Source organism: Pyrus communis, chromosome 16 (genome assembly GCF_041283825.1).
Source record: "Pyrus communis isolate YQ-2024b chromosome 16, ASM4128382v1, whole genome shotgun sequence".
NCBI lineage: Eukaryota > Viridiplantae > Streptophyta > Magnoliopsida > Rosales > Rosaceae > Pyrus > Pyrus communis.
In genome coordinates this window covers 6,751,592-6,759,964 of record NC_142580.1, presented here as the reverse complement: position 1 = coordinate 6,759,964, position 8,373 = coordinate 6,751,592, and the positions used below count along the sequence as shown (strand labels likewise).

Genomic DNA, 8,373 nt, shown 5'->3' with positions numbered 1-8,373 from the left:
CTGACAGTGCTGCCGTGGCAACGACAGAGAAAATGTAGAAAGGAGGAAGGCATGGACAGTTATTCGGTTTGCAATCGCAAACTGCATCAGTAGAGGGAGGTTTGACAAAATAGCTTGGATTCACCCCGAGGCCGAACAGAATGGCAGCTAAGGCCAAGAGGATGGTCAGAGTCTCGTTTAGATGTGGAGGAGGGATTTGATTTTCATACTCCGCCATAGTGGTTGTCAAAAGAGGCAGCTGGGGGCAGAAGGAGAGAATGAGAATGAGAGTTGAGGTGTCGGTGGCGGCGAGGAGGGGTTGAGTGGTGTAGGGGGTGGGGGTTGTTTTATACCACTGGGTAGTGGACTTGTGGAATATTTGTGACAAAGCACATTTAAGGAAGTTCCAGTCTTTGTATCGGAGACTGGGAGACCGGAAACACAAACTATTTTACTTTCCAAATTTTAAATCTTGAGCATGATTTCATCGCCACCCACGTGTCCAAGAATTTAAGATAACACAATCCACTTGTTGTTCCTTATAGAAACACAACCCTCACAGCCCATTTTTATAATAATTTGGTATATGGAATTATGCTAAAAATTTTCTGCATAAAATGACAGCTTCAAAAGGTGTATTCTTCTCAGATGAAATCCCAATTAGATTAAAGTTATTTTTAGCTACACCTTCTAAAGTCGATTTTAATCTCATTTTGTTTGTAACTTACAAGTTGCTATTTTACTCTGTAAAACTCAAAGTTTGCTCTTTTTTGCCCTTTCAGAACTCGATTTTGATCTTATTTTATCCGCTAAAACTTGAAAGTTATTTCTATAAAACTCAAAATTTGCTCTACATTCCTTATATCTGTTAATTTCTTGTGTGGGTTTGATATGGGTGTGGCAAACTAATCAATTTTTTTTTTAAAAAAAACTTAATATTCTCTGATTGTTGAATGTAAACGCATAGTGGAGATTTATAATCAAATATATTGCACACGTGGCATAGTCTTATTGGATGTTGTATCCCACATATGTTTGAGGAGACGATCTATAAGTTTCAGGAAGAAGAGAGAGTCCACAAGTCAAAGTAGAACGAATTTTGAGTTTCATGGAGTAAGTGGTGACTTTTGAGTTACAAAGGGCAAAATGAGATAAAAATGAAGTTTCAGGAGGCGTAACTAAAAATAAGCGTTAGATTAATACTGAAATTAGATATCAACCTTATTATTTATCCATAACATAAACATATAAAATTTAAGAAATAATTCATGAAATTCAATATCAAATTTAAAAAGCCACTTAGTACTACGGTCTAGTAGTATTCTTATTCATTTGTAAGTGTAAGATCTTAAGTTTGATTCTCGCCAAAGGCAAATTTTAACCACATAATTGCTAGGTTCTTGTGAGACTTATCCACTCCATCACTTTCTTAGTGTAGATAATATTGTTTGGTAAAAAAAAAAAATCAAATCAAATTTAATATGCATACTCATAATTGTATACAATTTGTTTTTTTTATTTTAAATTTACTACTATGAGTTCGAAACTATTACAATAATTCATGGGATTCAAACCTGGGATGCATGGGTACAAATCCAACACCCTATCCATTAAGATATTTGACCACATGCAAATAATTGTATACAATGACAATGCAATTGAAATATGAGTCCGAAAAACCTAAATGACCTCCTAAATAATTTAGAGAGGATTTAAAAAATAAAAAATAAAAAATTCAACTCCAATCATGCTCCCTATCCGCCTCCTAGAATAGGAATTCATCTAGGAGCTCTTGCTCTCCATATGTAATGCTAACTGATTTTAAATTATTTTAAATAAATAAATAATTCTTATTAGCTAATTATTGAGTCATAGCCATTTTAACTCACTAAAGTAGGGATTTTGTTTGTAATACAACTTAAAAAAATAATAATAAAAAAAAAAGATCACTCTAAACTAGGGGTGGGCATAAAAACCGCCAAACCGCAAAACCGCATCGAACCGTAAGAAAAAAAAACCGAAAAAAACCGTGTTGACCGGAAAAGTCAACTTTGAGTGAAAAACCGAACCGAACCGTTCAAACCGGTTCCGGTTCCGGTTTCGAATGACCAAGAACCGGCCGAACCGAACCGAACCGTTTTATTAATAATAAATAAATAAATTATATATACACACACATGTCATGGTATAATAGGTTCAAAAATTGTGTACAGGAGCTGCTGCTTCTTGCTTGCTCTCTGAAGTCTGAAAACTTGCAATTTGTTTCATCATTTTTTTGTTTGTTGACTGATTGACCAGTGCATATGTATTTTAGTTGTCTCTTTTTGTTGACTTGGTGCCACTACCAAAGACATTTGCATTAAAAAAGATGTGTTGTGTGCAATTTTATGTAATAAGTTTTAGAAGATGTATTTGAATGCATAATGATTTGGTGTTCAAATAATTTATTATTAGGAACCGTAAACCGGCAAGAACCGAATCGGAACCGGTGTAGACCGAACCGTAATGTTCTAGTCATAAATTTAAGTGGAACCGCACCGAATCGAACCGTTAATATATTTCGATTCCGGTTCCAATTTAGGGGTGGAACCGCACCGAACCGCACCGTGCCCACCCCTACTCTAAACCATCTCCAAAAGAGGAAATTAAGATCACTCTAAACCATCTCCAAAAGAGGAAATTAATTTAATTTGACAATTTATGTGACACTTTGACATTTTTAAAGTTTTGCTCTCTACCCAATATCAATATGTCAAATTAAATTATTATTTTATCATATTATTTTCATAATTTCTGTTTTATATTTTAATTTTGACCTATAATATGTCAACTTAAACTATTATTTTATTACATTATTTTTTTTCATAATTTTTGTTTTAAAATAATTTATAATAAAAAGTATATTAATTAACAATGGCGTACAAATACAAATAATTTAGCAAAAGAAAACTTATCAATCGAAAATAGAATAAACTAGAAAATGTGCCCGCGCATTGCTGCGGGACTTGAATGCATCACCTTGAACTACATGAATAAGATACATTTTACCTGAATAAATTCAACACAATCATAAATGAATAAAGGGATAGATGAGTGAATGAGGTCAGTACGATATGCAGCTTCGTTTTTATATACATTCAACTGAGCTGACATAAAAAGACATTGTACAATGAACAGGACGAAACTGAACGTTTTGGTTCCCTAATAAACAGAAGTAACATACAGTTCACACAAATCTTGCCCCTGTAGTCAATGTGGCAAAATATATATCCTATAGGTTAGGCAACATAAAAACTGTTTCGTTCTTATTCTAGCATCAAAGTTTTCAAGCACAAACGTGCAAAGTTAAAAACATGCAGGACGCCTGTTTCAGTAAGAAACAAAAGTAACATCCAGTCCACACATATTTTGCCTTGCAGTTAAGATGGTGTTTCGTTCTTGTTCAAGCAGCTAAGTCTTGAAGCAAAAATGTTGAAAGCCAAAAACATGTAGAACGTCCTGCAGCAGTCGTTCTTGTTCAAGCAGCTAAGTCTTCCGCACTATAGCAAAGAATATAAATCATAGTTTAAAAGAATATCTCACGATTGTCCTGTTTAGAATCACAATTTACTCCCTCCCAATTTCCACCTAACTCCGAACAAACAATGTTGATAAATCTTTATCATCACCTTTAACAAAACAGATCACAGCGAAAAGAAGAAAAAAAGTTCCTATGCAAACAAATTCTTCTGGATGTCCAACTTAACCCATCTATGGGAAGGCAAGCAATCGGACGTGCATTTAGACCAATGAAAATAAATTATACAATTAAAAACATCAACCGATCCTCCTAAAGAGAACACACACACATGCCAACATATTATTCACCAGATTCTAAGCTTTCATTTTCGTTCTATCCCCGTCGTTATCTAAACTTATAATTATCAAAACAGCAAAAGAATCATAGAGCAACCTTCAATCATTTATCAAAACTGAATCAATTAAACTTCTGCTCAGCACTCCGTTAATTTTAATTGCAACTCTCATTCTAAAAATTAAAAATTTTGCATTTGAATAATCAAACTCACTTACACATTACATTCCTTTTATTGGTTCTTGACACAATACATTTTAGGATTTGATGTTACAATAATATCACTGCAAGCATGAATTGCGATAGATATAGAAACCAAACTTGCACACAAATGTTCGACTGAATTCAGAACCACTTAATTCAACACAAAAAATTACCTCACATGCTTGCTCCCCTTATGCTCTCACATCATTGGCTGCGCTTCTAAACGATTAATGAAGTCCTAAAAACAGAACAACAAAAAACGTTTAGCTATCCAACATTTCAACATAATGGTTTTGGCAGGTATAACATTTCAACATAAGCATGATATAGAAAGACAGAAATCCACATGTCGCTTTGTTTTTTCAGAACCAACACCCTCTCCTCTCTCCCCCATATCACACACCCCCATCCCGTGAAGGCACTGACACCAGACCACCTCCCTAAAAACCGGCCCTAAAAACCCATACCCATACCTCCCTTACCCATTACCTTTCTCAAAGCAAAAAGTGTTATATATGATAGTACTTACCCCAATCTGGTTAATGACATTCACTGCATAACACTCACCAGTAGGTATAGTCTCGCTCTTTGAGAAAGGCCTGAGGTCAAAATTGGCAACAACAAATTAACAAAGCAAAATGAAAGATTAAATCTATAGTCGCCACAAAAATTTTCTAAAATAGAAGATAGACCAGAGTTAAACAGGAAAGGGATAGCAGACACGGTGAGCTTTGTCTCAGTTTGAAAAGAAAAAAGAAAAGAAAATTGGGTAGTTTCAGGAGCAATAACTATGTTGAGTATAGTGAAGGGGGAAAGCCATATCTTCCTATGAATGAATTTAAAAGAGGGGATTTTTCTGCATTTTTAGGACAAAAAACGAAGCAGCTAACATTTCTTTCTGTTTTTTGCCTTTTATGATCTTCTGATCTTCTTCTAGTAACATGGATAGCTGAAGCAGGATTGCCATTGTATCCAACATATATCAAATTCGCCAAACTTTGATTTGGATATAACAGTGTCATGAGGGCCCACTGGATCTACAGATTCAGAAAAACTCTGTGAGCCATTCACATATACCTTTCAAAGTGCACAACACCATTAAATGCTAGAGTTGACATCTACCTGTTCATCCACAGAACAGATACAGCGAAGGAGACACAGAAAACAAACCAAGCTTCAAGTCCCGATGTCTAATCTAAATTAGAGAACGCTCACCCAGAAGACAAAGTAATACACATTTCTTAGGAAATTGTTTTGCAGTAGAGGCTATATAAGTGATCATTTCAGCAACCTGTTGCTGAACCTGCGTTTATCAAGACATAACAAAGTAAAGCAAACAAAAAAAGGCATTGTTAAATCTTCCTAACTAAAAATTCATAAAGTAACACCACCAAAACAAACAAAAAAACGCGTTGTTAAATCTTCCTCACTTTAAAGAAAAAAATTAAGGAATATCCCCACCGTAAAAAGTAACACCACAAAAAAACAAAAAACAAAAAACAAAAAAGACTTCGTAAAGACAACACTCTTGTTAAGATACCCCAACTAAATCAGTTAGCAGCAAGAGAACAACATGGCAATGGGAGTCTACAAAAAGGAAAAAGAACAGAAGATATAAAATAGTAGACAAATGGTCATAATTATATTAATTGAAATTGTTCAAAAAAAAAAAAGATGAATACATACTTCCTTAGAATAAAAAATTGATTAATTCATTATAATGGTTTCTTGGAACCCAAGTAGAAAAGGATACAACTTAATAACAATGGAAGCCACAAACCTATGTCATTTCTTATTCGGGATCAAATAGAGCATATTTCTTATTCGGGAACCAGAAATTTAAGATTGCAAGCTCGAGACTTCCATACCTCAAACCGAAGTCGGCATGCTGTCTAGTAGTCCAAACCTTGATCCTTGATAAATTGAACTTCCTACTTTGATCGAACAATCGAAAAATCGAAAAATAGATAAATTAGGCAGCATGTCATATCAATATAACACCCCTATATGTACACACACATACCAAAACAGCCTACATTCAGATTTGCATCATATCCTTGTTTCTAACTCTCTGGGGAATTTTCACAAACACCTAATAGGCAAGATTTGCTTCCATTTAAAAGAAATATGATTTAATCAGTGATCTCAATTGCATGTATATCTGAATGAACATGCTTGTTAGTCAGTCATGTTATAGGATGTATTTAACACTTACCAAGCGGTTCCAAAATAAAAAAAAAAAAAATAATCGACCTTAAGACAGAGAACAAACAGGCAGACAGAGAGATGAATGTGCAAAATGAGAGAAAAGAAAACTAAACCAAGATTGGTATACAAAAGAGCATTAGATCTATAACCTGGAAAACAAAAAGAAAAAAAAAAGCCATACAAAAAACCCCAAAAAAGAAAAAAAAAATATTACGGACCTTAAGACAGAGAACAAACAGGCAGACAAAGAGATCAATGTGCAAAATGAGAGAAAAGAAAACTAATAAGGGAAATAAATATCTCTGATGATTCCCCCAAAATCTGACCTAACACACTAAAAAATTCGAAAATAATCCACAACAAAAAGGCAGAAACGTGACAATCTAAGCTGATAGAAAAAAGAAAAAAAAAATTTAAAAGCACTTATCTTTCGAAATCCAGGCATGCAGCGGTAGATCCGGATAACCCGTATGGTTTTCTCTGACCATCCCTACTCTCCCACTTCTGAAATCCATGACTCATACCTCTACCCTTCGCTCTCTTTCCATCGTCATCTCTCTCTCTCTCTCTCTCTCTCTCTCTCTCTCTCTCTCTCTCTCTTTCTTCAGCTCTTTGTCAGAGTCTCCATCCCCCCGAAACCCTCATTGAAGGACAGCAAATGAAACTGTTCAAAACCGAGAAGACAAAACCCACTTTCCCACTTTTGAAATCCATCACCCATACCTCTCCCCTGCGCTGTCTTCCCCTCGGCATCTCTCTCTCTCTGTCTCTCTCTCTCTCTCTCTGTTTCTTCCGCTCTCAGTGAGAGCTTCAATTCCCCGAAACCATCAGTGAAGGACAGCAAATGCAACCCTACACGGCAACCCCTTAATTCACTCAAAACCGAGAGGACAAAATTGCCCTTCCAACCTAGTCCACATATAATGGGTTTCTTGCAAATAAGGTGAAATGAAGGGGTAATTCGTCCTAAACCCTCCGGACAAAATTACCCTTCTCAGTTCAAATAATACCCTTCAAACCCAGCCCAATTCTCATGGTTTTATTGTAAATAAGATGAAATCAAGAGGCAAACAATTGACTGTAGCCCAATGAACAGTCAATTGCTTCTCAATTTTAGAATAGATAATAAGTACGGTGGGATATCGGTCCACAAAGTAAATCGTTTGACAAAAAAAAGTTATTCGTTTTACGTAGCACTTCACAAAGGATGTCTGTTAAAGTAATTCGCTTGACAAAAAATGCACTTTAGGATGTCTGTTGAAGCAAAGGGATAACTATTCAAAAGTTAATGACAAAACAAGCATTGCAGATGTCTCTGGTGTTGAAGCAGCACAAAGTTATTCGTTTGACAAAAAAAAGCACTGTAGGATGTCCGATGAAGCACAATTGTTGCAAGCAATTCGTCAAACGGTCCCATCAATCAACAGTCAATCATAGTAAACGTTTTAAAACAATAAAAATTAATTGTGATTAGGCATATCTCACTACAATTAGTCAAAGCTTTGAGTAGTGAGTTTCTGGAAGTCCAGAATTCACACTTGTATTTGTATTATCTTTTATTTCAGGTGCATCCATCATCCATCCTCTGTGCTGAAATCAGATGATTAAGGGAAATTGCCTGACTGGTGTACGATGAACTCATTGCAACGACCCGCCCTTTCCTGCGCACTGTATGTGCCGTAAATATTGCTTGGGTCACACCATTTTGGACAAAGTAAATAATCTAGATATCAAGAAGCTGAAGTAAAGCCAGTTTACGTAGGAACACCATTATAACTTATAAGTAGAAAATGACTTGTTTCTAATTCAAGGTCGTCTATGAACATTGCGGAGATTGAACCTTTAACCTTTTATGCGGTGGCGGGATCGGTCGTATGGAAGAGCAACCCGAGGGAAATCTTTCCGGTTTGCCAAAGAGAGAGGATGTTGTTGTAGTAGTTCTAGATGATCGTGAGAGTATAATACAGGCAGCCAGGGAACGATTTCTTGCTCGTAAAGTAAGAAACGAGCTTATTCAGTAGTTGTGGGGGTTACTGAGTTTTAACACTGAACGAAAGAAATCTGATCTGAGATGTAACTGGTAACTACGTACGGAAACCAAACTAAGGCCGCCACACTCCCGAATTTCC

At 35.7% G+C, this 8,373-nt stretch overlaps 1 long non-coding RNA gene across 1 annotated transcript; it reads right to left on the bottom strand.

The window, feature by feature from the left end:
* Positions 1 to 3,067: 3,067 nt before the first annotated feature.
* Positions 3,068 to 6,163, bottom strand: LOC148689886 (uncharacterized). Its single transcript, XR_015957743.1, has 5 exons — positions 5,905 to 6,163; positions 5,252 to 5,339; positions 4,566 to 5,113; positions 4,210 to 4,274; positions 3,068 to 3,518 (listed from the first exon to the last, which is right to left on the bottom strand). It is a non-coding gene; the product is annotated as an uncharacterized LOC148689886 (long non-coding RNA).
* Positions 6,164 to 8,373: the final 2,210 nt, after the last annotated feature.